Here is an 8,885-nt window from a genome sequence, read left to right on the forward strand (position 1 = left end):
AAATGTGTAACACCATCAGCGGTGACTCTGAGGGGGGCAGGGAAGTGAAGGGAGTACAGGATATCCAGTTTGCGTAGGTGGCTTTTTACTTATAGGAAGGATCCCTGTTTATTCTTCCCTCCCATTGCGTAGTCGGGGGAAAATGAGAAAAGCAGCATTATCAAGCCGCACCTCTACCATGCCTGCAGATTTCATGCAAGACTGCATCATGGTCCTTGTAATTGAGGAGGCGAAAGAGGAATGGCTGTGGTCTCAAGCCAGGTGTGCCATTTTAACTGCGAAAAAGGGAGAAAGCGAGCCCAGAGGGAGCAGGGTGCGCAGCCACTGCTCAGTGTATTCCACTGCGTAGGATACCTCTGTGCCCTTAAGCAGGACAATGACTCGTACTTTGTTTCTGAGGGGGCGTCCTTCTGCATCTTTGGCGTGGCGTTCTAGAAGATGGACGTACCATGACAGTAGTGTTTGTGACAGTAGGGTGGTCTTCTGCAAGAGTGAGCTCCACATCACGCACTTTGTTCACAAGCTTGCGGCAGTCATCTTGCAGCAGAGTGAAGTCCACAGTGATTTTGTCAATACGGTCTTCGAGCCAGGTTCTGGTATGGGCCAGAGAGGTGGCCAACCTCTCCACAGCTTTGAGCACGGAGTCTAGTTTGGTGTCTAGCACCGGTGAAGGCACCGTATCCTTTGCACGTTTCCCCCGATCCTGGTGTATGGTCAGGGTGGCCGGTTGCGAGGAGGTTGAGGCAGGCCCACCACATTGTCGACCCATCACTTTGCGGTGCTCTATAATTAGGCTTTCCGGTTTTCAGTTTCTATTTGTAGTAAATTCTGGTGGGGTTTCTTCAGTGTTTTCAAGTGATTGTAATACCTTAAAAAACAGTGGTTATCAGTGGTTACACATTTTTGCGCCATTAAAACAACAGAAACAGTGTTTTCCGGTTTTTATGGAACGTTTTGCTTTTATTATTGCTTGCTTTCTGCACTGATAGTGCATGTTATATAGACAGTGTATATGAGATCCAAGTACATTTTTGCACATCAAACTTGTTGTAGTACATCACACAATACCTCTTCAGTGAGTCTTTGGTCATGTGTTCTTACTTTTTCCTTCCCATGTAAACTTTTTCTGTGAAAAGGCCCTCTCAACATTGGCACTTGAGACGGGTAACTCAAAAACAGCCAGTACACAATTTGCTAGCTCTGGCCACTGACATAGCTTTTCATGCCAATACTGATTTCCCTAGGTGCTACCCCTTTTATCCTCTGGTCCTGAAGAAGACCCCACTCCCAAGACTCACAGTTTGCTGGTCCCCACAGGGGTTGAAACGTCGACTTTTCTTTTTTCATTCCATCTCAAACCTGGATGACAGTGATATCACAACTGCATCTGTTGTTTATGTTGTTACATTTAGTGTATTTGCCAGAAATCTGGCTGGATAGGTTTCAGAAATTTAATGTGGATGTACATAGATGCACTACCTTCCCCTTGCACTTCACCTGCACTGACCCCCACCTATCACCTTGTATGCACCTGTTTTGACCGAAAAAATTTGAATGTATAATTCAGTCTGTCTTTTGAACTACTGATCCTCTTGACAACCTTAGCCTAATTGATTAAATCACAGTGATTCATCGCATTACATTTTTGGTGTTGTCTCAATTTATGTTTATTAACCACATATGTGTTTTCTGTTAATTTGCAAAATCTCTCCACTGTGACTACTTGTCCAAGTACCACTATTTACCCGAGTCCAGTGGTCTATCAGGTTACCCCATTGATATACAACTCTCCCGTGTTCGCCAGCGCCCGCACGTTGACCGCGGGTCCACACCCAGCATAGCACTGGTCCAATCCAGGATGCGGGCAACGGTCCAACGAGGCTCCTGTAAGACGCGAGGATGGGACTAGGCCCGATGCAGCCCCCGGACCCAACAGCGCACTCATGCCTCAGGAGCCCCATGCAAGTCACTAACCATTAGCGAAATGGCTTGCCAGTCCAGTCAGGTAGAGGTGCTGACAGCCAAGTATAGCAGCTGGGCAGGCTTGGACCCGACACAGCCCCTGAGCCCAGAGGCGCCCTCTCTCCCATTCCCCCCCGCAGCCCTCCAGGCAGATCGCAAGGTAGGACCAAGGCTCTGTGCAGGTGGCAGGGCGGCGCTAGAGAGGAAGGCCAGCGGAGGCAAGCAGATAGACCCCTCAGGTCCCCCGGGTAGATCAGGTACGCACAAGGCAATCTGGCAGGGCTCTGTGCGGGTGTGGTCCTAGGCCCAAAACAGCCCCCATGCCCAGTAGCTCCACCCAGCCACTAGGGCTATCACCAGGCCGCAGGGCGCAGTAGAGGCGACTTACCGCCTGTATTGCTGCAGTCCAGTGTCATGGGTCAGGATGGCTCCGCATCTTTCATGCGTCGACAGTAGCAGGCAAGGCCGGATAGATAGGCACCTTTCCGCTGTTGCTCTCAGGCTCCAACTATATTCTGGTCCCCCGCTACAGTATGGCACAGATGTGGTCCAGGCAGACCCGATAGCCTCCGTCCGCAGTCGCTGCAGGGTCGCGCAGAAAGACCGACCACAGAAGGAGCACATCATAGAGTCCCGCGGTAGGGGTGGTACTCCAGTGGGTTCCTCACTGGAGGGTGGCCATCCAGCAGGAGCTCCAGGGCATCAGGACCGCACAGGCTTCTCGGGAGGTCGCCAATTACTGTATGCCGCTTGTCAGTAGCACGAGCCAGCTTCTGAGAGGTTCCAGGTAATCTGCATCGTCCACTGGATCTTGGGGCACAGATAGGGTATGATATGGCAACGTTGCCACATAAATGTGGTCGAATCAAGGGGGCCGGAGTGCAGAGCACTTTCAAGGTCCATGTTGGCCATCTAGCCACGCCCCCATGTCCTTCAAGCATTCTTTATGCAATTGGTCTTAAACGTGTGGATTAATATAGACAGTTGAAAGTTAAAATAATGTTATATTTCGGTATACAAAAAGCAGAAGTCTTCCAATGAAACTAAGAGAACAGCAAGCACCTGGCAAAGGTTGGGTTGTGACCCTCTTAATTCCCAAATAGTGAACAGCGTTTGAGCCCCTTATTAATTGCAAACAAGTCTTTGTAATCAGTAAAAGTTCAGATTTGTTCACATTAAGGATGAAGGTGAAAAGATGTCCTTAGGTGGAAGGAAGAAAGGGGACGGCCTTATTGAGTACTGATGTGTCCTGCAACTGAACCTAACTATATTTCACAATACACCATCAATTGTACATTGGTTGAATTAACTTGATAAAAAAAATTGCGGGAAGCCAGCGTTATGTAGTGCTTTTCAGTTGTTGTTTTTATTTTATTATTGAAGTCATATTTATTGTCTTTTTTATTGTAGTGGTTTTAATTAACCACATAATAAATTCAACATATTTTGTATTATTATTACGCTCTGTTATGCAACATACAAACAAATGTTAAGATTTATTGACGACAACCATTCTGCACTTCACACAGTCCATCGGAGTAGACTCTTTTGGGAATGAAACATGTTTTGCTCCACATCAGAGGGGGTGAGTTTTCCACAGCTGTTACTCACTTTATCATTGGAAAAAGACACAAGTACACACATGGCGTTCTGGGGTCATGAAGTCGAACTTCCCCCTGACCCTGGGTCACGGCCTAACTATGGTCTAGCGGATGAATGAAAAGTGCTCTCACACCATATGTATTCTGTGCCGTACAGTGGGCACGCGCTGTGCTGACTGACTCTTTATGCAATGGTGAAGGCGAACGGCCCATTAACGCTGCATACCTGAAGAGTTAACTTTGCTGCAATATTATTAGCTTACGTCCAGAATGTCTGCAATCAGACATACATATATAAGTACATTTATCTACATGCAATCTGCGGTAACTCTCTGTTGACATATGCATGCATGTATAGCAATGGCAAGCTTTACTGCCCCATGCTGTGGTATCAAAGTCCTCAGTGCACTGAATGTAATACCTGTCGCAGTTTCCTGTTGTTTTCAATAAGGGTTTGATCCATATGAGGTGCTTGACAGACTTACTATCCGCTCTGATGCAGAAAAGCTCCGCGGAGGTCGACAAGGACAGGATTCCAGGAAGCCGAGCGGTATCTGTCCCATATAAGGCGCCCATTCTTCCTCGCGGCCCTGAGCTGGGGGTGGTGGTGGTGGGGCTGTTACGCAGCAGTAGTTTTGTTGAGCTTGGCCTTGATTCCTTTTTCCAGAAACTGCCCCGCGAGGAGGGAAGGGCTCCCGAGAGAAGCGGTGGTGATTGGGGGGCGGGGGGGGGATTGTCAGCTTGAGGAAATGAATGACTGGTGGAGGAGCGCGAGACTCAGTGAATCATTTTACTGCCCTGGTCTGGCAGTTTGGTAAGGTGCCATTTCAAACAATAACTGTTCCAAATTATAGAACGGGAAGCAAACAGACAAAGATGGAGGGACAGAGACCAAGAACGAGGGATAAAGCTAAGGAAACTTGGTGAATGTCGATGTCCCGCGGTGTCTAGTCTTGAAAGCTCTATATTTCATCATGTTTTTTTTTTTTTTGTATGAAACATTTCAGTTATAGTCCAAAATTTGAGATTAGTATCGGCCTCTGACTGAGCTGCAAAGTAACTTTATAGCTCGGTAGGATGCTGGCTCTGGATGTCACAAAAATAAATACTGCAGTTGCTATATTGGTTCTTTGGAGCCTGGCGGACCGCTTCCCTTGTAAAGCTGTGAAAGTGTGCAGCGAGTGCTGGGTTTACTGTGAGTCTCACATGAGAGAGACAATATTTATATAAAAATGGTGTGGAAAATATGGTCATTGTCAATTTTAACTTAGCAGAACCATTGTTTAACAATAAAAAGAAGCCATGTGGTCTTCCAGCAGTAGACCATCAGCCCTTCCAAAAATAGGCTCCAGTTTATGAGACAGCCACTGAAATAAAATGTATGGAAGGCATTCATGGAGATTTTATGGACCCACTGCTGAGCTCAGGCAGAGATGTTCTTTTCATAGAAATGAGTCTCTCAGGAGTAAGCTTGTTTGAGATTACACTTACATCAAAAATACTGGCATAGCTCATGACACAAGGGCTTGCGTCGTTGCTGCTGTGACATATTGCACGTACCTATGCATGTGTGTGGGATTCACAGAGCGCTAACCTAGATGCAAAACATTGAGCACTGTACAAGAATAGTTATTTATATATATATATATATATATATATTCACTGAATAAAACACAGGTTTCAGGGATGTTATAGTTAGTTGGACATTTCACTCGTACAAAACCAAAGAAATTCGCCTGTTATAGTTAGTTGAGCGAACTATAACTCGCCCCTCCCGCAATGCACTGCTGATGACGTCACATATTACATAATTCATGACATGGTCAGTGACATTACTGATGACATCATTGATGACATCTCAAATGACATTACTGATGACATCACTGATGACATTATCCAGTGACTGTGTGTTTCTGTTACGTTTAAATATGTTTTAAATATATATGCCTAGGTATATTGAAGAATGAGTGGGTGTATAGTGTCTGAATGGATGATTTAGTAGGAGCTGAGCTGACTGACTGTATAAGTGAGTGATTAAACCTGTCTTACTGAATGCATGGGTTTGTGACTAAACTGAGTGAATGTCTGTATCAGTCTGTCAGTTGGTGTGTAAGCGGCTGCTTGGGTTGGTGAGTAGCTACATGAGTGTCTATATGGGTTACTGATTGGCTGTCTTAGTATGTGAATGGGTGCCTGAGTGTGTGGATGGGTGGGGGACTCTGTGCATAGATGTGTGAGTTGGTGCTTCACTGGGTGTATGGGTTCAAGAGTGCATCTGTGAAGGGCTGTATGGGTGGGTGAGTGTGTGTATGTGTGTGTGGGTGAGTAAATGGATGTCTCAGTGGTACATGTGTGAGTAACAACATATGTGAAAGGCAGTATATGTGAGTGTTAAAGTATATAAATGACTATATGTGAGAGTGAGTGATTGTGAGAGTGGCTGTATGGATGAGTGCGTGCTTGTATCAGTGATTGTATAAGAGAGTAAGTATGTGTTAGTCTCTGTATAAATAAGTGAGGTGGTGTGTGTATAACTGTATAGGTGAGTAAGTGGGAGTGTGATTGATTTTTTGCATGACTGACTAGGTGTGTGAGTAACTATGAATCAATGGCGGTGTGTGAGTGTCTGTATAGGTGCATGAGTGCATATGATAGTGCTGTATTGATGAGTGATTGCATGTATGAGTGGCTGTATGGGTGAATGAGTGGATGTGTGTGTAGACCTAGGAATCAGTGAGTGGGTATGCTGTAACTGGTATTGATGTGTCTATGGTTTTGAAAATGGTAGTCTGTATTTTAGAGTGGGTGTATCAAAGTTTATATTAGGGTGTGAGGAGGTGAATCAGATTATCACGTGGATGATGTCATCAGTGATGTCATCAGTGATGTCATTTGAGATGTCATCAGTGATGGAGCAAGGATTTGTGAAAGAAACTTGCTTGGATTCAATCCTCTCAAATAACGTGTAATAATATTACCAACTTGTTTTGTGAATACTAAAACCGCAATACACCACGAACATTTTATCTAGGGGAAGCTTTTCTATGTGCATTACTAACCCGTTCTAAAATGGCCGACAAAACGCGGGATTTCTATTGCGCATGCATCTACTGCATCTATGTAGTATGACTCTGTCGCTTTTGGTGGGAAACTTTTGCAGCTGCGCAATGGCACTAAAAATGGCCGCTTCGAACTCACATGCTAATGCACCTGCTACTGCTAAACTAAAACTCGTAAGTTTTATTAAACACTATTGCAAAAGATTTAAATAAGTAAATGGGAATAGCATAGAGATAAGTGGTATACAGTGAAATTATTTGTTTTTGTGTTATAACGTGTCTTTTTCTGACTTTATTATTAGTTCTTATTTGGGCCTCGGAGGGTGACTGGAATTCCTACCTCATATGAACTGCATGCATGCGCATAGAGACTGTCCAGAAACAATGATGGCTCCCGTGTCACACAGCCAAGGCCACCTTGAATGAATAAGCCTGAGAAGCTCAACTGATGATCCCAGCGAGAGCAACAATGTTGAATAAAATGTTTAATTTACTGAGTAATGTGAAATGCGTGTGGGAATAAAGCTATGGGAAAAGAAAATTAAGGGGCGAGCACATAAACAATGGCTCATAAAGAAAAACTTACATTTTAAGTGCTGTGATGAACTCACCTCCTCATCCTGACCAACCAGAATAAGGGAAAACATAAGAATTGATACATGAAGGGGTGGTACACGAATCAAGAGCAGTATAATTGAGGTAAGATAGCTAGAGTCCTCGTCCGACTTGTCAGATCTGTCATTCCGGCTCATCACTGACCCAACGCGTATGCTGCTCCAGTTCTTGTCCGAGACGCTGTCTCAGACCCTGCTGCTGCCAGAATCTCTGTCCGACAGTTCAAGATACTGATCTCATCTAGACGGATTGCGGGAAAGGGACACCCGAAGAGAGTAGTGCCAGAGAGGGATGCAATGCTGGCGTTGTACTTTAGAAGAAATTATCCGATCTGAATCTGCCCGATCTTCTACCTGTAACCTGGCTTGGAGATTCTATCTGGCCCCCATTATGGAGTTGAGTTCATCTTAGACCATAGGTAAATATAATCAGCAAATCTGTCCGTTATGCCTATTCTCTTTTCTTCCCCCTCCTCCTTTTTCAGGTACCGTCATCATTGATCATCTTAGTTTTGCTATGAATTATTTGGTGTATTTTGCCTCTTGATATGAACGTGGTTACTGTAATTGAATTTTGACTCACAAATGAATTAATTAATTTAGATAAAAGTTTTCAAAACTTTTGGAGTCTGTGGTTATTCAGAGCACAGAGGTAAATGTCATTCTACCTTAATCTATCTCAGCAACCTGATTCATTGAGGAAGGAAACTATATTTATCGAGTTGGTAAGACTTGGTAAAGGTGAATAACAAAGTTACAGGTAATTTACATGAAACTGATGCCAGCGAGGTTTTACTATCTTACTGTATGAATGTGGTTTGGGCCCAGGTGAGTATTAGGTATATGTGTGACCAGAGCTGGTGACCTGCACTCCGTGATGTCATCAGTGATGTCACTGACCATGTCATGAATGATGTAATATGTGACGTCATCAGCAGACCACTGCGGGGGCGCGTGTTATAGTTAGCTCAACAAACTATAACAGGTGAATTTCTCTGGTTTTGTACGAGTGAAATGTCCAACTAACTATAACGTCATTGATACCTGTGTTTTTTTCAGTGAATGTCTAAGGTTTTTTTAAATGCTAAATGCTAATTTCTAACTATAATGTCCCTGAAACCTATGTTTTTTTCAGTGAATTTCAAAAGTTTTTTACAGGCCATGCACCCTTTCTCCACCACTATGCAAACGTGGGATGAAGTCCACTTCAGTCCTGAGGTCCTCAGGACACAAGGGGACTTCATCACCACACCAGCAGTGCGCCAAGAGGAGCAGATTGGTGTAAAAAGGGGCGTGGCCTCGTACCACCTCTCAGCAGTCCCACTATGTGGGGCTTACTGGAGGCCTGGTTGGTTCCAGGGACCCTCACTTGCAATGGGGAATAAATCCCCCATCGCAGAGCCTACCAGGAGGTGCATTTGTAGAGTCATACAGGGAGGGGGCGGGGCCTCCAGCGAGATGCCAGTCTCTTTTTTTTATTTAATTTTTTTTATCTTATGGGAGGGAGGCCGCATGGCCCCCCTTCCCTGGGCCCCATCTGGCCCCGGGGACCCCATCCCCCGGGGACTGGCCAGCCTTTAGTTTTTTTAAATACATTTTTTGGAGGTGGGCCGCTTACCCCCCTCCAGAGGCCAATTACGGCCAGGGGA

At 45.0% G+C, this 8,885-nt stretch overlaps 1 long non-coding RNA gene across 1 annotated transcript in view; it reads left to right on the top strand.

The window, feature by feature from the left end:
• LOC146821775 (uncharacterized) overlaps window positions 1-7,858 on the top strand; it is a 71,767-nt gene extending 63,909 nt beyond the window's left edge. Inside the window, exon 3 of the long non-coding RNA XR_014962773.1 lies at window positions 6,925-7,858. This is a non-coding gene — a long non-coding RNA (uncharacterized LOC146821775). The remainder of the gene's footprint in view (window positions 1-6,924) is intronic.
• The last annotated feature ends 1,027 nt before the right edge of the window (window positions 7,859-8,885 follow it).

The sequence above is a fragment of the Triturus cristatus genome, chromosome 6 (assembly GCF_964204655.1).
Source record: "Triturus cristatus chromosome 6, aTriCri1.1, whole genome shotgun sequence".
Classification (NCBI taxonomy): Eukaryota; Metazoa; Chordata; class Amphibia; order Caudata; family Salamandridae; genus Triturus; species Triturus cristatus.